The following is a 21,774-nucleotide window of genomic DNA, read 5'->3' on the forward strand; positions in this document are numbered from 1 at the left end:
GCAAGGTAGTGTTGGGGTACATTTGCAATGAAACTCGTCGTTTCTATGTCTATGTCAGCAATCGGGTGCTAAGGATTAGGAGATCCACCGACCCTAAACAGTGGCATTATGTGTCCACAAACCACAATCCTGCGGACCACGCAACCAGATCCATTGAAGCAAGTCACCTTAAGGACACAACCTGGTTTACTGGCCCTACATTCTTATACCGTTCGACGCCATACATGGACGAGTTAAACATCTTTGAACTGGTAGATCCGGTGGCAGATGAGGAAATCCGCCCTCAGGTATCCGTCCTACGTACGGTGACTAAAGACAATCACCTCAAATCCCACCGTTTCAATAGGTTCTCAACTTGGAACTCGCTTGTTCGTGCCCTTGTTTGTTTAATTCATGTGGCTCGATCCTACAAGTCAACGTCACCCGCCATCCAGAAACCTTGCAAAGGTTGGCACCACTGCAAGTTTGCCTTTACCGTTCCAAACATTGAAAATGCCAAGAACATTATAATTCGTAACATGCAGCGTGAATGTTACGCCAAAGAAATAGATAACCTCAATAAAAACCAACCTGTCTCTAGAGACAGTGTTTTGAAGAAGCTTGATCCAATCATCGACCAAGATGGGCTGTTAAGAATTGGAGGTCGTCTTCAAGAAGCTGAAGTGGAATTTGGGGAGAAACACCCTATAATAATTCCTGGACATCATCATGTCACGACCCTGCTTATGCAACACCACCACGTCTTGGTGAAACATCAGGGCCGACTGTTTACCGAAGGAAATCTACGAACGGCTGGATTATGGATAGTTGGAGCAAAGCGATGCGTGAGTAAACTCATTTACAACTGCGTGATTTGTCGCAAACTCCGTGGTGGGACTCAAAAGCCAAAGATGGCCAATCTCCCACCAGACAGACTTAGTACAGAACCTCCTTTTACCAACGTCGGACTGGATGTATTCGGGCCATGGTCTGTGGTTGCACGGCACACTAGAAGAGTCCAAGCCAACGCCAAACGCTGGGCGGTTATGTTCACCTGTATGTCCATCAGAGCAGTCCACATCGAAGTAATTGAGTCCATGGACACTTCAGGGTTTATAAATGCACTTCGACGTTTCATCGCCATCAGAGGCCCCGTGAAGCACATACGCTCCGATAGAGGTACCAACTTTGTAGGAGCAGTGAAAGAACTTCAAATTCCTTCTAACCTAGATACCACCAGGGTGGAAAGATACTTGAATGAGCAGGGATGCACCTGGACTTTCAATCTTCCACACTCTTCTCACATGGGAGGTGCTTGGGAGAGGATGATAGGAATGGCACGCAGAATCCTTGACTCCATCTTCTTGCAAGCAGGTAGCGCAAGACTCACACATGAAAGTTTAACCACATTCCTGGCAGAAGTTTCGGCCATCATTAATGCTAGACCATTGACTTCACTTTCTAGTGACTCTGAGGATCCGACCATTCTCACTCCTGCCATGTTACTTACTCAGAAAGCCAGCGTTCTCAGCGCTCCACCTGGAGAATTTAGCAACCAGGACCTCTACAGACGACAATGGAGACAAGTCCAAAGTCTCTCCAATACCTTCTGGGACAGATGGAGGAAGCAGTACCTCTCCACCTTACAACCCAGGAAGAAGTGGCAGACCGACAAACCAAACATCAAAACCGGCGATGTCGTTCTCATGAAAGACAGCCAGTCTCACCGTAATGAGTGGCCACTAGGCCTCATCACTAAAATATTCCCAAGCAAAGATGGGAAACTGCTACATGTGTACAGGATCAGAACCAATGAGAGTACATGCAGGCTTCTTTCTTTGATCTCACTGCCCTGGCAGGACTCATTTACACCTCATTGCATTGGATCTAATCAATCTTTTTTCTCATCTTTGCAAGTACTCTTCCCTGATGAGGCCTCCCTGCTATTGATGCAGAAATGAGTCAGGACTCAGGAGGGATTTTCTTTGGAGGTATTTATTACCCAACTTTTGGTGACACACTTGGAAACTGCCCTTGTCAGGGTGGGAGCCTTACAGGGCACAACAGAGAATAATAGACTACTTATCTATCTAGTGAGCTTTATACTCCGCTGTCTGTTGGTGATCTGGCTTAATTTCAAGAAGTGGGTGAGATAAAACTTTTTTATTGGCACTGGTTGCACAGAGTACTTTATTATTATTGTTTCACTATGTTTTATTGATTGTTGATTATATTGTTTGTATTCTTGTAAAGTGTTTCCCGAGAGGTGCTTTTTAATTAACATTAAAAGATACAGTAGATATTTTTTTATTACTTTGAAGACTCTCCTGCTTATTTAATGGATCACAATCAGCACACTCGGACCCCCACGTATGAACACCTTTTCATTGTGTAACCCATCTTTTTAGATACCTGGTCATGGGCTAGATTATAATATTAATATTGATGATCTGTGACCAGACCTATGGTTTAAATACTTTGTGTTCAACCGCCCTGTTCAGATAGTTACTAAGAAATATGCAATCTGGCTACAATGACCATCTGCCCACACTTTAAAGCTCAGACTCACTAAGTTGAGGTGTCGCAATTGACACCCTCAATATTCTTCCAGGAGACCCCCTATGGTTCTCATTTCCTTTAGTAAGAGTAAAGAGAACTCATCCTTTGTGTACAGACAGTCCTGTGAATGACAGAATTTTCCTAATGTTACTCTAGTGATGTTCTAATTTCCCCTTACAAGAGTCCCTCACTGTTTGCCCTGTTTAGCTATTACCGCTGTCCCCCACCATGTCGCCCTCTTCTTATACTGGGTACCTCTATACACTGTCCCCCCACACTCTATCCCCCTTATATTGCTGAGTCTGTGCACCCTCTTCTCACTTCTCTGCTGCATACTTTCCCCTTCTTCCTGCGCCCTCACACTGTTTTCCCCTCACTGATACATCTCTATACTGATCCCCCATACTACTCAGTCTCTATAGTATGCTCTGTTGTGAATTCTGTGGCAGAGCTCCCTCCTGTGGTCACAAGTGGTACTTCGGCTGGTTCTCTCTGTGAGCTTCCGTTGGTGGAGGAAAGTGGTACTGCGGCTTCTGAGTTTCCTTCCTCAGGTGATGTGGTGAAGTCGTTAGGTGCTGCTCTATTTAACTCCACCTAGTGCTTTGATCCTGGCTTCCAGTCAATGTTCTAGTATTGGACCTGTTTCCTCCTGGATCGTTCCTGTGGCCTGCTGCTCTGCATAGCTAAGTTCCTCTTTGCTATTTGTTTGCTGTTTTTTTCTGTCCAGCTTGTCAATTTGTTTTTTACTGCTTGCTGGAAGCTCTGGGACGCAGAGGGTGTACCTCTGTGCCGTTAGTTCGGTACGGAGGGTCTTTTTGCCCCCTTTGCTTGGTTTTTGTAGGGTTTTGTGTTGACCGCAAAGTTACCTTTCCTATCCTCGCTCTGTTCAGAAAGTTGGGCCTCACTTTGCTAAATCTATTTCATCTCTACGTTTGTCTTTTCATCTTAACTCACAGTCATTATATGTGGGGGCTGCCTTTTCCTTTGGGGAATTTCTCTGAGGCAAGGTAGGCTTATTTTCTATCTTCAGGCTAGCTAGTTTCTCAGGCCATGCCGAGTTGCATAGGGAGCGTCAGGCGCAATCCACGGCTGCCTTTAGTGTGGTTTGGAGAGGATTAGGGATTGCGGTCAACAGAGTTCCCACGTCTCAGAGCTCGTTCTTGTTTTTTGGGTTATTGCCAGGTCACTGTGTGTGCGCTGACCTCTATGTTCATTGTGGTACTGAATTACCTTTCATAACAATGCTCCCTCACACTTTCCGTCAATATTGACCCCTCACACTTTATTCTATTCCAATACTGTCCCCTCACTCTTCCCTCAGCTTGATCACCGTTATGAAAAAAAAACCTAATCAAAAAGTAGTACTAGTTTTCTAAACTTTTCCCCTGTGTTGTCATTTATCTATCTAGGCTCATTACTATTTACACACCCTACAATTTGCTATATTTGTTTCCTTTATATAACTACTAGCTGAAGAGCCCGGCGTTGCCTGGGCATAGTAAATATCTGTGGTTAGTTATAGCACGTCACTTCTCTTATTTTCCCATCACGCCTCTCATTTTGCCAATCACATCTTTAATTTTCCCCCTCACATCTCTCATTTTCTCCCTCACACCTCTCATTTTCTCCCTCACTCCTCTCATTCCCGCCTAACACTTGTCATTTCGACCTCACATCTGTCATTTTCCGATCACTACACTATTTTCCCTCACTCCTCTCATTTTGCACTCACACCTTTTCATTTTCACCTCACACCTCTCATTTTCACCTCAGTATATACATGTTTGTCATCTCCCTTATATATAGTATACACCTGTATGTCATCTCCTGTATATAGTATATACCTGTATGTCATCTCCCCTGTATATAGTATATACCTGCTGTGTGTCATCTCCCCTGTATATAGTATATACCTGTATGTCATCTCCTCCTATATATAGTATATACCTGTATGTCATCTCCTCCTATATATAGTATATACCTGTATGTCATCTCCTATATATAGTATATACCTGTATGTCATCTCCTTCTATATATAGTATATACCTGTATGTCATCTCCTCCTGTATATAGTATATACCTGTATGTCATCTCCTCCTGTATATAGTATACACCTGTGTGTCATCTCCCCTGTATATAGTATATATCTGTGTGTCATCTCCTTCTGTATATAGTATATACCTGTATGTCATCTTCTATATATAGCATATACCTGTATGTCATCTCCTCCTGTATATAGTATATACCTGTAGGTAATCTTCTCCTGTATATAGTATATACCTGTATGTCATCTCCTCCTGTATATAGTATATACCTGTATGTCATCTCCTCCTGTATATAGTATATACCTGTGTGTCATCTCCCCTGTATATAGTATATATCTGTGTGTCATCTCCTTCTGTATATAGTATATACCTGTATGTCATCTTCTATATATAGCATATACCTGTATGTCATCTCCTCCTGTATATAGTATATACCTGTAGGTAATCTGCTCCTGTATATAGTATATACCTGTGTGTCATCTCCTCCTGTATATAGTATATACCTGTATGTCATCTCCTCCTGTATATAGTATGTACCTGTATGTCATCTCCTCCTTTATATAGTATATACCTGTGTGTCATCTCCCCTGTATATAGTATATACCTGTGTGATCTCCTGTATTAGACCTCGTTAACACGTTATTTGCTCAGTATTTTTACCTCAGTATTTGTAAGATAAATTGGCAGCCTGATAAATCCCCAGCCAACAGGAAGCCCTCCCCCTGGCAGTTTATATTAGCTCACACATACACATAATAGACAGGTTATGTGACTGACAGCTGCCGTATTTCCTATATGGTACATTTGTTGCTCTTGTAGTTTGTCTGCTTATTAATCAGAATTTTATTTTTTAAGGCTAATACCAGACTTGTGTGTGTTTTAGGGCGAGTTTCGTTTGTCAAGTTGTGTGTGTTGAGTTGTGTGTGGCGACATGCATGTAGCGACTTTTGTGAGATGAGTTTTGTGTGGCAACATGCGTGTAGCAACTTTTTGTGTGTTGAATTGCATGTGACAGGTTAGTGTAGCAAGTTGTGTGCAGCAAGTTTTGCGCATGGCGAGTTTTGCACGTGGTGAGTTTTATGTCTGGTGCCTTTTGAGTATGTGCAAGTTTTGTGTGAGGCAACTTTTGCATGGGTTGCAAATTTTGTGCATGTGGCAATTTTTCCGCATGTGCAAGTTTTGCGTGTGGCGAATTTTCCATGAGGTGAGTTTTGCACTTGTGGCGAGTTTTGCGTGAGCCTATTTTTTGCATGTGGCGAGTTTTGCGCGTGGTGAGTTTTGAGCGGCGACTTTTGTGTTTCGACTTTTATGTGGCGAGGTTGGTGTATGTGTGGTGAAATGTGTGCTGAGGGTGGTATATGTGTTCAAGCTCGTGGTAGTGTGTGGCGCATTTTGTGTGTGTGTTCATATCCCCGTGTGTGGTGAGTATCCCATGTCGGGGTCCCACCTTAGCAACTGTACAGTATATACTCTTTGGCGCCATCGCTCTCATTCTTTAAGTCCCCCTTGTTCACATCTGGCAGCTGTCAATTTGCCTCCAACACTTTTCCTTTCACTTTTCCCCATTATGTAGATAGGGGAAAAATAGTTTGGTGAATTGGAAAGCGCGGAGCTAAAATTTCACCTCACAACATAGCCTATGACGCTCTCAGGGTCCAGACGTGTGACTGTGCAAAATTTTGTTTCTGTACCTGCGACGCCTCCAACACTTTTCCTTTCACTTTTTTCCCCATTATGTAGATAGGGGCAAAATTGTTTGGTGAATTGGAAAGCGCGGGGTTAAAATTTCACCTCACAATATAGCCTATGACGCTCTCGGGGTCCAGACGTGTGACTGTGCAAAATTTTGTGGCTATAGCTGCGACGGTGCAGATGCCAATCCCGGACATACACACATACACACACACACATTCAGCTTTATATAGTAGATGAGGTGTGGTAAAAATGGAAAAAGGCAAAGTACAAATGTTAACCTCTTTTACACACATTTTCTACAGACTCCTTACGACAGATTTATGGGATTGTGTAAAGGTGAGAAAATCGAGTGTGGATATAGATGGTTGGTTTTATAGTTCCTTTACAACACCATACACATAGTTTCAAAAGTACCCAGCCATTTTGTGTGAGTCTTACTGAAATAACAGTGTTGACTTTGTACTAAAAATGAAGTTCTGTTCAGTGTTACAGCTGTTTATTACTTTATACTGACATTTTTTATTGGAAAATATATTATGTAAAAGACCTTTCTGAAAGTAAAGGAAATGAGGTGGTGAGACATTGATCTTAACTGTAAGGAATGTTTTTAATTTAGACATAACAACCACCTGGAGAATTGTGGTTTTCGGTAATTTTACAGTCCACATTCAGTAGTGCTTAGCTTTGACAGACTAACGTTTTACGAGAAAACTAACTTTCACTACATACTACAAATATTATTCTTACAGCTTTGTGAAATGGACTATCACATATGTCATCTCATTGAAGTTCATTGTGTAACCTAAACGAAAAAAAAAATGTATTTGTTTCGTAGGTAAATGTCCTAATACACCAATTATACACCAATACATTTAAATCACTGACTTTTTCAATTCTGTGAAATTGGTAAATGTTCTATTTGTTTTTAGCTATTTCTTTTCTAAAGGATTTGGAGCCAACATTACAGGCTTGAATAGGGTTGCAACTATGACGGAGCTGTATGTGAATTTTGGTAAGTCTTAAAGGGAACCTGTCACCCGAATTTGGTGGGTCCTTTTTGGGGTCATATGGGCGGTGTTTTCGGGTCTTTTATTAACCCCTTTTTTCCCGCTGGCCGCACGCTGGTCGCGAAATTGACTTGCTGTTGATTCACTTTCCTCCTTAGTTAACGCGTGCGCAAAGCAATCTTGCCTTGCGCATGCACAGTATGCTTTGCCCATCTGCGGGCAAAGCCGAAAACCATTAGTGCGCATGCGCCGGAGCACTATATCCCGGAAGTATTTTGCTGTGTTCCGGGACATAGTGCGGAAAGCGAATCAACGGCAAGTCAATTTCGCGACCAGCGTGCCACCAGCGGGAAAAAAAGGGGTTCCGGCACTATAAAAGGGGTTCCGGCACTATATCCCGGAAGTATTTTGCTGTGTTCCGGGACATAGTGCGGAAAGCGAATCAACGGCAAGTCAATTTCGCGACCAGCGTGCCACCAGCGGGAAAAAAAGGGGTTCCGGCACTATAAAAGGGGTTCCGGCACTATATCCCGGAAGTATTTTGCTGTGTTCCGGGACATAGTGCGGAAAGCGAATCAACGGCAAGTCAATTTCGCGACCAGTGTGCCACCAGCGGGAAAAAAAGGGGTTAATAAAAGACCCGAAAACACCGCCCATATGACCCAAAAAAGGACCCGCCAAATTCAGGTGACAGGTTCCCTTTAAAGCGGTTGTCCACTATTAGGACAAATTCTTCTTGAATTAAATGCGTGGCCCCCAATAAAATATAAAAGCTTATACTCACCTCGTCTGCTATCGCCGTTCCAGCGGTGTCAGCCCTTGCGGTACCAGAGCTCTGCTGCGGTGGAATGACATGCTTAGAGGAAGTCCGGGGTGAACAGATATCTTTTTTTTAGGCATATATGCTAAATAAATGTTAAAAAGAATGAACTTACGCATTTGCAATGTAAAAATAACTTGCTGTTCTTATGTTCAGCCTTTTGAGTTTCTTTTAACTGCTTGAGGCTTTTTAAAATACAAAATGAATAAAAAAGAAGTGACCTGGATTTCTTCTCATGTACATCTTCCAATGTGGTATACATACATACAAGGATACAATGTACAAGGTGCCCTGGAGGAACTGTTCTTGGGGAAACTAATCAAAAATTGCAATCAATGGTGAATTTACCCAGACACATAATGAGGAGTGAGCTGGACATAAACACAGTATGACCGATTAAAAAATAATTAATATTGAGAGGTCTTTTAAGGATGACAGAGAAAGAAAACTCTGGGAAATCAAGCTGTCTTTGACAATATGACTCAATCTAACACCTGAAGTTATCACTTAATACATGGACACTTCGCATCTCCAGGAGAAACTTTTTTCCTTTGATTGTCAGGAAGCCTCTCAAACAGCCAAAGCAGCTCACATGCTTTAAACTGATGAGGGGCAATGTTGAGCTTATCTGTGAATAATGGAGGGTGAATAAACCCCTTAGGCCTGTCCCACACGTCCAGATAATTCCGGTACCGGAAAAATCAGTACCGGAGTTATCCATGTCCGTGTGTCCGTGTGCTTACGTGGCACATCAGTGTGGCACACGTGCGGCAGCCGTGTGCCGTCCGTGTGCTGACTGGGTACCACACGCACCGTGCAGGAGAGACAGCACTACAGTAGACGCTGTCCCCCCAGCTTGTGGTGCTGAAGCCTCATTCATTTCTTCTCTCCAGCAGCGTTCGCTGAAGCGAAGGAATGAAAAAACTTTTTTTTTTTTTGTTAAAATAAAGTTCCCAGTAATCTCCCCCCTCCCTCCCCCTGTGCGCCCGCCCGCTGGCATTAAAATACTTACCCAGCTCCCTTGATGCTTCCTCTCAGCGTCGCAGCTCTTCCTGTATGAGTGGTCACGTGGTGCCGCACATTACAGTGTTGAATATGCGGCTCCACCCCTATGGGAGGTGGAGCCGCATATTCATCACTGTAATAAGTGATGGATGGATACCATGCTTGGCATAGGTGGCTTTCCTTCATAGGATGCTGCCCTTCCCGTGGTTGTTCCTTCCCGGGGAAAGGCCTGGCTATTCACTGCTTGCGTCGAGAAACACGTGACATGTGCAGAGACACATTGATTTTAATGTGTCTACGTGAGTCAGTGTCTCCGGTATGTGAGGAAACTGTCGCCTCACATACCGGAGCCACTGACGTGTGAAACCGGCCTTAGAGAGCGCCAACTTGACAACTGCTACTGATCATTTAATAGCCCCTCCCTTTCTTTTATTACTACTGTTCACTTAATAACCCCAATTAACTCCTTCACGACATCTGCGATACATGTTCGGAACTGTGTGAGGTGCACTCCTGCAAACCCCCGTACATGTATAGCGTTATGATCATGAGGGCTCACTCCGAGCTTCGGCACAATCAAAAGAAGGTGTCAGCACTGTATGAGAACTGATGCTCTGCAGCAACACCCACAATCGGTGCTAGCACCAATTAAGGTCATTTAACGCCCTCTGATACTACTGTCAATAGTGACAGCGTCATCGATCAACCAAGCAGAGGGAGGGAGCTCCCTTTCTGCTCCGATTGGCACAACGCTATTGCGATTGTGTTATGCCAATGGTCTCCATGGTGACCGTGGGCCGAAACATGGTCATGGGTCACCCAGGTATGGTGGCCTGGAAGCTCCTGCTCAAAGAAGGAAGGACATGCCTCCTCCCTGTGTGAGAGATGCTGATATAATACCCGGCGCAATGCAAAAGCACTGCAGCGTATTAGATCAGAGTTCGGGGCAGGAAAATTTGATGTCCCATCCTGGGGCAAGTAAAAAACGTTTAAAAAAAAGTTATAAAAAGTGTAAAAATATTTTTAAAAACCCACACAAATTAAAGAAAAATGAAAAAATATTAACCTCTTAACAACCTGGAGTATTTTTGGTTTTGCATTTTAATTTTTTGCTTCCCTTCTTCCCAGAGCCATAACTGTTTTATTTTTAGGTCAAAATGGCCATGTGAGGGCTTGTGTTTTGCGGGACAAGTTGTACTTTTGAATGACAGCATTGGTTTTACCATGTCGTGTAATAGCAAAACGGGAAAAAAATTCCAAATGAGGTGAAATTGCAAAAAAAAAGTGCAATCACACATTTGTTTTTTATCTGGCTTTTTTACTAGGTTCTGTAAGTGCTAAAACTGACCTGCCATTATGATTCTCCGGGTCATTATGAATTCATAGTCACCAAATATGTCTAGGATATTTTTTATCTAAGTAGTGAAAAAAAAATTCCAAAGTTTGTTAAAGAAAAAAGGTTACCATTTTCCAAGACCCGTAGTGTCTCTATTTTTCTGGATCTGGGGCTGGATGAGGGCTGAGTTTTGCATGTGATCTTACATTTTTATTGATACCATTTTGGTGCAGATACGCTCTTTTGATCGCCCGTTATTGCATTTTATTGCCATGTTGCAACGACCAAAAAAACGTAATTCTGGCGTTTTGATTTTTTTTTTCTCGCTACAGCGTTTACCGATTAGATTAATTCTTTTTATATATTGGTCAATTCTGAATGCGGCGATACCAAATATATGTATTTTTGATTGTTTTATTTTGAATGGGGTGAAAGGGGGGCAATTTAAACTTTTATTTATTTTTTATTTTTTTATATTTAAATTTTTTTTTTTAAACTTTATAATTGCTTCAATAGTCTCTATGGGAGACTTGAAGCTGCACTTGTCCAATTGGCTCTGCTACATCGAGCAGGGCTGCTGCCCTGCTCTATGTAGCAAATATGTTCACTTGCTATGAGTTCCGACCACCAGGCGGCGCTCATAGTGATAAAACAATGACAATCACGGGGGTCTCATACTGACCCCGGGTTGTCATCCCAACCCATCGGTGACCCACGGTCATGTGACATTGGCGCCGATGGGAGGAGGTAAAGACGCACTTCCTGTTTGTCCATGTTAAATGCCGCTGTTAGTGTTTTACAGCGGCATTTAACATGTTAACAGCCACAGGTAAATCGCGGATTCCACCCGTGGCTGTTCCAGGCACATATCAGCTCATCAGATCAGCTGTCATGTGCCGAAAAGGTGCGGGCTCATCGCCGGAGCCCACACTAAACAGGGGGAGGCGTCCAATGACGGACTGTGTCCTTCATTGGACGTTAAGGGGTTAATCCAATAAATGTAAAAACAAAAATAAAGCATACATACTTAGTATTGGAACGACTATAAAAAAAAGTGGAATAAATCGCGATCAAGAAGTCAAATGGAAACAAAAATGGTATACCTGAAAACGTCAACTTTTCACGCAAAAAGCAAGCCACTGTACAGCTCCATCAGCAGAAAAATAAAAAAAGCTACAGATCTCTGTATAAATATAAAAAAAATCTTCAGAACAGATACCATATTTTTAGTCCATTACACCCTAAAGCCTGTGGTGAGGGAAGCTATAATAGCTCGGGACGCTCCCATAGTATAAAACCATGCAGAAAGAAAAAGAGCAGAAAAAGTCCCCAAATAAAATTATATCATAGTTTATTCAAAAAACATATAAAACACAACAAATAGAATGTAGTAATTATCAGATTAGAGATAAAGTTGGATAGTTGATATGTGACACCCCAGGAGTTCGGCTGTCACAGTGGTATTGACTTCCTCACGGGGAGGGCGATGCCATGCCTGGAGGCGAGGAAAAGATCCCTTTAACAAATAACATATACATGCAACATGTTCTGACTCCAGGCCAGAAGGGGGAGCTCTCATCCAGTTTGTGGGTGGCTCCCCTATACATACAGTGGGGCAAAAAAGTATTTAGTCAGTCAGCAATAGTGCAAGTTCCACCACTTAAAAAGATGAGAGGCGTCTGTAATATACATCATAGGTAGACCTCAACTATGGGAGACAAACTGAGAAAAAAAAATCCAGAAAATCACATTGTCTGTTTTTTTAACAATTTATTTGCATATTATGGTGGAAAATAAGTATTTGGTCAGAAACAAAATTTCATCTCAATACTTTGTAATATATCCTTTGTTGCCAATGACAGAGGTCAAACGTTTTCTGTAAGTCTTCACAAGGTTGCCACACACTGTTGTTGGTATGTTGGCCCATTCCTCCATGCAGATCTCCTCTAGAGCAGTGATGTTTTTGGCTTTTCGCCTGGCAACACGGACTTTCAACTCCCTCCAAAGGTTTTCTATAGGGTTGAGATTTGGAGACTGGCTAGGCCACTCCAGGACCTTGAAATGCTTCTTACGAAGCCACTCCTTCGTTGCCCTGGCGGTGTGCTTTGGATCATTGTCATGTTGAAAGACCCAGCCACGTTTCATCTTCAATGCCCTTGCTGATGGAAGGAGGTTTGCACTCAAAATCTCACGATACATGGCCCCATTCATTCTTTCATGTACCCGAATCAGTCGTCCTGGCCCCTTTGCAGAGAAACAGCCCCAAAGCATGATGTTTCCACCACCATGCTTTACAGTAGGTATGGTGTTTGATGGATGCAACTCAGTATTCTTTTTCCTCCAAACACGACAAGTTGTGTTTCTACCAAACAGTTCCAGTTTGGTTTCATCAGACCATAGGACATTCTCCCAAAACTCCTCTGGATCATCCAAATGCTCTCTAGCAAACTTCAGACGGCCCCTTTATGTACTGGCTTAAGCAGTGGGACACGTCTGGCACTGCAGGATCTGAGTCCATGGTGGCGTAGTGTGTTACTTATGGTAGGCCTTGTTACATTGGTCCCAGCTCTCTGCAGTTCATTCACTAGGTCCCCCCACATGGTTCTGGGATTTTTGCTCACCGTTCTTGTGATCATTCTGACCCCACGGGGTGGGATTTTGCGTGGAGCCCCAGATCGAGGGAGATTATCAGTGGTCTTGTATGTCTTCCATTTTCTAATTATTGCTCCCACTGTTGATTTCTTCACTCCAAGCTGGTTGGCTATTGCAGATTCAGGCTTCAAAGGCTGGTGCAGGGCTACAATTTTGTTTCTGGTGTCCTTTGACAGCTCTTTGGTCTTCACCATAGTGGAGTTTGGAGTCAGACTGTTTGAGGGTGTGCACAGGTGTCTTTTTATACTGATAACAAGTTTAAACAGGTGCCATTACTACAGGTAATGAGTGGAGGAAAGAGGAGACTCTTAAAGAAGAAGTTACAGGTCTGTGAGAGCCAGAAATCTTGATTGTTTGTTTCTGACCAAATACTTATTTTCCACCATAATATGCAAATAAATTGTTAAAAAAACAGACAATGTGATTTTCTGAATTTTTTTTTCTCAGTTTGTCTCCCATAGTTGAGGTCTACCTATGATGTAAATTACAGACGCCTCTCATCTTTTTAAGTGGTGGAACTTGCACTATTGCTGACTGACTAAATACTTTTTTGCCCCACTGTATATTCTGGCTGGAGGAAGAGTTAGAGTTCAGGAAGAGAGCGGGGGTCGTGCAGACGTGAGGATCTGCAGCTCCTGTGAGGAAAGCTGGGGCCGAGCAGACGAGTGGTTCTGCAGCTCCTGGAAAAGAAAGAGAGGAACAGAACAGTTTGTAGAGAGTGTAAAGGAGGAAGGAGCAAAGGAGAAGTGAAAAGCTGGAGGAGAGCTGTGACTGAGCTTCCTCCACGCTGAAGCGCAGAATACACGTAGCCAGAAGACCGAGGTTGTGGGGGTAACTCTATGCCCCAAGCAGAAACCGGTGGACAGGAGATTGCAGGTTGCCTGCCCACTTTTAACACCCGAAGGCACAGCAGCACCACAGGTGTGAATACCACAGTTGGCATCACGAACAAACTTTATTCTTTATTTCAAACAACCCATTTAAAGACCATCCCTTTTACTTGGAAGCCCAGGGCCACGGACCGGTTCACTGCTGCCGTGACCACCCCTTTAAGTACCGAGTACTAGACCTCGGTACCGAGTACTCCAGGGCCCTAGCGGGGTACTCCAGATATCATAGGTGTAACACACAAAGTCCACCTCTATTTTAGTGGAAGAGAAGAGCAGCATATAGCAGCAGATTGTTTAAAGTGCAAGTGCGTAGAGTTTATAGATGTTCAAGTTAAAGTAATTGAAAGAAAAAATAAATCATGTGAAAAATGTAAAACTGAGGAGACCGTGAGTGGAAAAATCAACACTAGAGACTCTTATACCAATAGTGAAAAAAGGGTGTATATAGCTTTAAGGGAACAAAATCAACCTAAACCATGCTAGAGGCTGCTCTTACCCATAGTCTCCACTTAAGGAAAGGGTGCATGCAGTGCGTTTTAGCTAGCATGGTTTGGGCTGATTTTATTTCCTTAAAGCTTCAACTCAACCCACAAAAAAGCAAGTCCCCAATCAGGTCCATCATCTGTCGATGGAAATAAATGGGGCTTCTATGTTACTGGAAGCACAAAGGCTCTGAAAAAGCACTATGACTCCTCACCCCCAAAATAAATCCAGAGAATTTTGCGTTCCAAATCCAAGTGCCTCCTCATTTTTGAGCCCCATGGTGTGCTTAAACCGCAGTTAGAATCCACGTTTGGCATTAGCAATGAGAGCTTGCTTAATTTACGGCTTCATGTCTCCAAAAGCATGAGCTTGCAGCGTCCGCGGCGCGCCCGAGGTCCGTTCCCTGCTCTCGCAGATCGAGGATCTGTGAGAGCGGGGACGTTAACGCGACCCCGAAACGTGGCCCCTTAAAAAACATTGCGTTAGCGCAATCCGCTAGCGCTAGCGCTAAACGGATTGCACTAATGCAATGTGACCTACAGAGGCAGCACACGCACACTGAAAAGGCCCCCTGTGAATAGCTAGGAGGCATCTAGTATAAAAGGCACCCTCCCCAGTTGGGAGGTGCCGGAGCAACCCCATTATTCCATGTGTAGTGTGTGTGCAACATTTTGTTGCCAGGTCCCCCTGCTCTAGCATTCTGTGTAGTTGAATGTGAACCTGATCCCCTGGTCCTTGTGTGGCCAGGGCCAGAACTTAAACCCCTGGGGTGGCTAAAGCCTTAACCTAAAACCCTGGTCCTTGTGTAGCCAAGGCTTGACTCTGGAGCTGCAACGGCGGTACCTGAACTCGGAAACAGCAACGGCAAAACCTGAACCTTGAAGCCGCAATGGTGGTACCTGAACCCTGAAGCCACACCAGAGGTACCTGAACCCTGAAGCCGTATCGGCGATATCTGAACCCTGAAGCCGCACTGGCAGTACCTGACCCCTGTATCCATTCCACCAGTACTAAAACCTGCACCTGTGTCAGTACCGTTAGTGTTCCAGAATCTGTACTGTCAAAGCCTGTTCCAATATCCAAATTCAGCCCTGTTTGTAACTCCTTGCCAGTTCCATTCTGCCCAAAGATCCAGGATTTGTGTAGTCTGATCAAAGTCTGAACCCTCTCCTGCCAGTTACTCAACTCCACTCAAAGCATAGTTCCAGTGAAAAGCAGGTGGCTGCTTAGCCATACCCCTGCTATGTAAACCCGGCCCTGTGGCACATTGGGTCCATGATCCACATGCGCTACATGTGTGCTTGACATCCAGGGCTCTTCAAATGTGACATTGCATCCTCAATCTGGTCCAGTCAAAATTGCGCTCCAAAATTCAATTGGTTCTCCTTCCCTTCCAAGCTCTGCCATACGTCCAAAAATAGTTTTCTACAATGTTTGGGGTATCGTTGTACTCAGGAGAAATTGCACAACAAATTGTAAGCTCCACTTTCTCCCGGTTGCTGAAGCAACTTTTTTTTGGAAAAATGTATTTATTTCATTTTCACAGCTCAACGTTATAAAATTCTATGAAACACCTGTGGGTTCAAGGCGCTCAATATACTGCTAGATACATTTATTGAAGGGTGTAATTTCCCAAATGGGGTCACTTGTGGGGGTTTCCACTGTTTAGGCACATCAAGGGCTCTGCAAAAGCGACGTGATCGCCACTATCTATTGCAGCCAAGTATGAGCTTCAAAGTCAAATGGTGCTCCCTCTGTTCTGAGCCATGCCGTGCGCCAAAACACATATGGAGTATCATTTTCTCCTGTTATCATTGTAAAAATGCAAAAATTGGGGCTAAATGAAAATTTTTGTGGGAAAAATTAGAATGTAAATTTTTTCTTTCCACATTACTTTAATTCTTGTAAAGCCCCTAAAGGATTAATATACTTTTTGAATGTGGTTTTGAGCACTTTGAGAGGTGCAGTTTTTAGTATGGTGTCACTTTTGGATAATTTCTGTCATACAGGCCCATCAAAGTCACTTCAAACGTGATGTGGTCCCTAAAAAAATGATTTTGTAAGTTTTGTTGGAAAAATTAGAAATTGCTGATAAAATTTTACCCTTTTAATTTCTTATAGAAAAATATGAAAAATTCTGATGTAAAGTAGGCATATGGTAAATATTGTTGATAAAATATTTTGTACAGCATGAATAACTGTATAAAACACAATATCACCGGCGCCCTACACTTATGCCTACTACGTATACAGAGATACCTAATACAATAACCCAGCTGCTGGTACCCTCAGAAAATGTGCCGATTCTGTAAAAACCAAATGGATATACTAATAACTGGTACCGCGCTTAGGTTATTAAGGTGGCCTATGTCTGATCACAGGGGTACAGACGACCTGGGTACACTGATAGAAGAAGCAAATGTCCCACTACACACAAATGTCCCACTACAAACAACAGTGTGCTAGAGGTCCCGCTGGTGGCCAGGCAAACCACCTATTGCTACTGCAGCATACACCCTACATGTGCCGATGCTATAGCCGGGCACATAGCATCGGCACATGTAGGGTGTATGCTGCAGTAGCAATAGGTGGTTTGCCTGGCCACCAGCGGGACCTCTAGCACACTGTTGTTTGTAGTGGGACATTTGTGTGTAGTGGGACATTTGCTTCTTCTATCAGTGTACCCAGGTCATCTGTACCCCTGTGATCAGACATAGGCCACCTTAATAACCTAAGCGCGGTACCAGTTATTAGTATATCCAGCATGAATAACTGGTTTAAGGATATAAGAATTGAAAGTTTGCAAAAATTTGCTACATTTTCACCAAAATTATGACTTTTTTACAAATAAATGCAAGATATTTGAACCTAAATTTAGCACTACCATAAGTACAATGTGTCACAAAAAATTGTCTCAGAATCATTGGGATTCTTGAAGAGTTCCAGAGTTATTAACACATAAAGTGACACTGCTCAGCATTGTAAAATTTGGCCTGGTCAGGAAGGTGAAAACAAGCTTCTGGGCGAAGGGGTTAATATCCGCCCTTATATATCTGCTGATCATTTAATAGCCTCCTCTATGCAGCTGTTTACTTAATAGCACCTATTTATTGCTGCTTATCACCTAATAGCCCTCCTTTATTGTGGTTGATCACTTAATAGCTCCCCTTTATTGCTGCTGATCACTGAATAGTCCTCTATATGGCTGCTGATCACTTAATAGCCCTCCCTTTATTTTTGGTGATCACTTCATAGCCCCCTTTTATTGCTGCTGGTTACTTAATAGAACCCCTTTTTTACGGCTGATCAATTATTTGCCCCCTTTATGCTGCTGTTCACTTAATAGCTCCCTTTTATTGACCTTGATCACTTAATAGCCACCCTTTATTGCTGCTGATCACTTAATAGCCTATTTATTGCTGCTGATTGCTTAACAGCCCCCATTATTGCTGCTGATCACTTAATGGCCCCCCTTATTACTGCTGATCACTTTATAACCCCTTCTTTTCTTTTATTTGTCTGGTTCTTATGTGAGGTGGGCCATTATAATGTTAATACTCCTAGTGTTGAAGTGTTCAGATGCCCTGTGATGTCGCCGGTAGGGTTGAGCGAAACGGGTCGTTCATTTTCAAAAGTCGCCGACTTTTGGCAAAGTCGGGTTTCATGAAACCCGATCCGACCCCTGTGCGTTGTCGGCCATGCGGTACGCGACTTTCGTGCCAAAGTCGTGTTTCAATGACGCGAAAAGCGCCATTTCTCAGCCAATGAAGGTAAACGCAGAGTGTGGGCAGCGTGATGACATAGGTCCTGGTCCCCACCATCTTAGAGAAGGGCATTGCAGTGATTGGCTTGCTGTCTGCGGCGTCACAGGGGCTATAAAGGGGCGTTCCCGCCGACCGCCATGTTACTGCTGCTGATCTGAGCATAGGGAGAGGTTGCTGCCGCTTCGTCAGAAGCAGGGATAGCGTTAGGCAGGGTCCATTAACCACCAAACCGCTTGTGCTGTAGCGATTTCCACTGTCCAACACCACCTTCGGTGTGCAGGGACAGTGGAGGCAACATTTTTTTTTTTCCTCAGCGCTGTAGCTCATTGGGCTGCCCTAGAAGGCTCCCTGATAGCTGCATTGCTGTGTGTACGCCGCTGTGCAAACCAACTGCTTTTTTCAAAGCACAAATCCTCTTGTTCCTTCCTTTCTGCACAGCTATCTTGTTTGTTTGTCCCCACTTTTTATTTAATTTGTGCATCAGTCCACTCCTTATTGCTGCCTGCCATACTTGGCTGAGATTACTGCAGGGAGATAGTAATTGAAGGACAGTTCCTTTTTTTTTTTTTTGTGGGAAATTAAGATTGGCATTTCTGCTAGAGTGCCATCCCTGTCTGTGCCATCTCTCACTCAGTGGGCCATAGAAAGGCTATTTATTTTTTTGTTTGATTTGGGTTCTAAAATCTACCTGAAAAAATCACTACATCAATCAGTGGGAGAAAAATATTGGCCTCAGGGCTTGTGTGCCACTCCTGACTCCTGTGTGTGCCATCTCTCAGTCAGTGGGCCATAGAAAGCCTATTTATTTTTTTGCTTGATTTGGGTTCCAAAATCTACCTGAAAAAATCACTACATCAATCAGTGGGAGAAAAATATTGGCCTCAGGGCTTGTGTGCGACTCCTGACTCCTGTGTGCATCATCACTCACTCAGTGGGCCATAGAAAGCCTATTTTTTTTTTTTTGCTTTATTTGGGTTCTAAATTCTACCTGAAAAAATCAATAAATCAATCAGTGGGAGATTAATATTGGCCTTTGGGCTTGTGTGCCAGTCCTAAGCGTGCCATCTCTCTCTCTCAGATAGTGGGCCATAGAAAGTCTATTTATTTTTTTTATTGGGTTTATAAATTTTCCCTGAAAAAAAAAAAAAAAAGTGGGAGATTAATATTGGCCTCTGGGCTTGTGTGCCAGTCCTGAGCGTGCCATCTCTCTCACAAATAGTGGGCCATAGAAAGCCTATTTATTTTTTTGGTTGATTTGGGTTCTAAATTCTACCTGAAAAAATCAATAAATCAATCAGTGGGAGATAAATATTGGCCTCTGGGCTTGTGTGCCACTCCTGACTCCTGTGTGCGTCATCTCTCACTCAGTGGGCCATAGAAAGCCTATTTTTTGTTTTATTTGTTTTCTAAATTCTCCCTGAAAAAATCATTTTATTTTATTTGGTTTCTAAATTCTTCCTGAAAAAATCTTTTTTTATTATTATTTTTTTTTTCTAAAGTCTCCTTAAAAAAAAAAAAAAATCAAATCAGTGGGAGATTAATATTGCCCTTTCTGCTTGTGTGCCAGTCTTGACTCCTGGGTGTGCCATCTCTCTCTCTCTCTCTCTCCAATTGTGGGCCATAGAAAGCCTATTATTTTTTTTGCTTGATTTGTGTTCCAAAATCTACCTGAAAAAAATCACTAAATCAATCAGTGGGAGAACAATATTGGCCTCTGGGCTTGTGTGCCACTCCTGACTCCTGTGTGCGTCATCTCTCACTCAGTGGGCCATAGAAAGCCTATTTTTTGTTTTATTTGTTTTCTAAATTCTCCCTGAAAAAATCGTTTTATTTTATTTGGTTTCTAAATTCTTCCTGAAAAAATCATTTTTTTGTTATTATTTTTTTTTTCTAAAGTCTCCCTGAAAAAAAAAAAAAAATCAAATCAGTGGGAGATTAATATTGCCCTTTCTGCTTGTGTGCCAGTCTTGACTCCTGGGTGTGCCATCTCTCTCTCTCTCTCCAATTGTGGGCCATAGAAAGCCTATTATTTTTTTTGCTTGATTTGTGTTCCAAAATCTACCTGAAAAAATCACTAAATCAATCAGTGGGAGAACAATATTGGCCTCTGGGCTTGTGTGCCACTCCTGACTCCTGTGTGCGTCATCTCTCACTCAGTGGGCCATAGAAAGCCTATTTTTTGTTTTATTTGTTTTCTAAATTCTCCCTGAAAAAATCGTTTTATTTTATTTGGTTTCTAAATTCTTCCTGAAAAAATCATTTTTTTTTATTATTTTTTTTTTCTAAAGTCTCCCTGAAAAAACAAAACAAAAAAAAACAATTCAGTGGGAGATTAATATTGCCCTTTCTGCTTGTGTGCCAGTCTTGACTCCTGGGTGTGCCATCTCTCTCTCTCTCTCCAATTGTGGGCCATAGAAAGCCTATTATTTTTTTTGCTTGATTTGGGTTCCAAAATCTACCTGAACAAATCACTACATCAATCATTGGGAGAACAATATTGGCCTCTGGGCTTGTGTGCCACTCCTGACTCCTGTGTGCGTCATCTCTCACTCAGTGGGCCATAGAAAGCCTATTTTTTGTTTTATTTGTTTTCTAAATTCTCCCTGAAGAAATCATTTTATTTTATTTGGTTTCTAAATTCTTCCTTAAAAAATCATTTTATTCTATTATTTTTTTTTCTCAAGTCTCCCTGAAAAAAAAAACAAAAAACAAATCAGTGGGAGATTAATATTTACATTTCTGCTTCAGTGACAGTCCTGCGTGTGTGGCATCTCTCTCATTTGTTGCCACCAAAAACAGAGTGTGTAACATTGTGCCTGATTTTCCTTGCGGTCTCACCCACCTGTAAAGGGGTAGCTAAATCATACTGAAGTTATAGCTCACCGTGTAAGTTGTGTGACAGCAACAAATACCGTTAGTTTGGTTACGTTTTTAAAACAATGAGGAAGTCTGGTGGAAGAGGTCGTGGCCGGGGGCGTTCATTGTCAGCTGGTAATGAGGGTAGTGGTAGTGGTGGAGCATCAGGTGGTCGTGGGAAAAAAAATATTGCACCTAAGTCTGGAGCTGTGGAGCCAGGTTCGTCGTCTGGCTACACAAGGCCTCGAACGCTCCCTTTTCTGGGAGTAGGAAAACCGCTTTTAAAGCCGGAGCAGCAAGAGCAAGTTTTGGCTTATCTTGCTGACTCAGCCTCTAGCTCTTTTGCCTGCTCTCGTGAAACTGGTAAATGTAAAAGCAGCGCGTCGTTAGTGGATGTTCACGGTCAGGGACAAGTCGCTTCCTTGTCCTCTTCAACAAAAACAACAACAGAGAAGAATGCAGCAGGCGACACAACGGGTTACTCCATGGAGCTCTTTACACATACCGTCCCTGGCTTAGAAAGTGAAGCAGTTAACAGTCCATGCCCATTACAAGTTGAATCTGACATGGAGTGCACTGATGCACAGCCACAGCCAGACTACTATGCTGGTCCTTTGACTCAGACCACAACATTGCCCATCGCAGGGTAATGATCAAGAATCAGACCCTGATGAGACTATGTT

This window comes from Ranitomeya imitator, chromosome 3 (assembly GCF_032444005.1).
Source record: "Ranitomeya imitator isolate aRanImi1 chromosome 3, aRanImi1.pri, whole genome shotgun sequence".
NCBI lineage: Eukaryota > Metazoa > Chordata > Amphibia > Anura > Dendrobatidae > Ranitomeya > Ranitomeya imitator.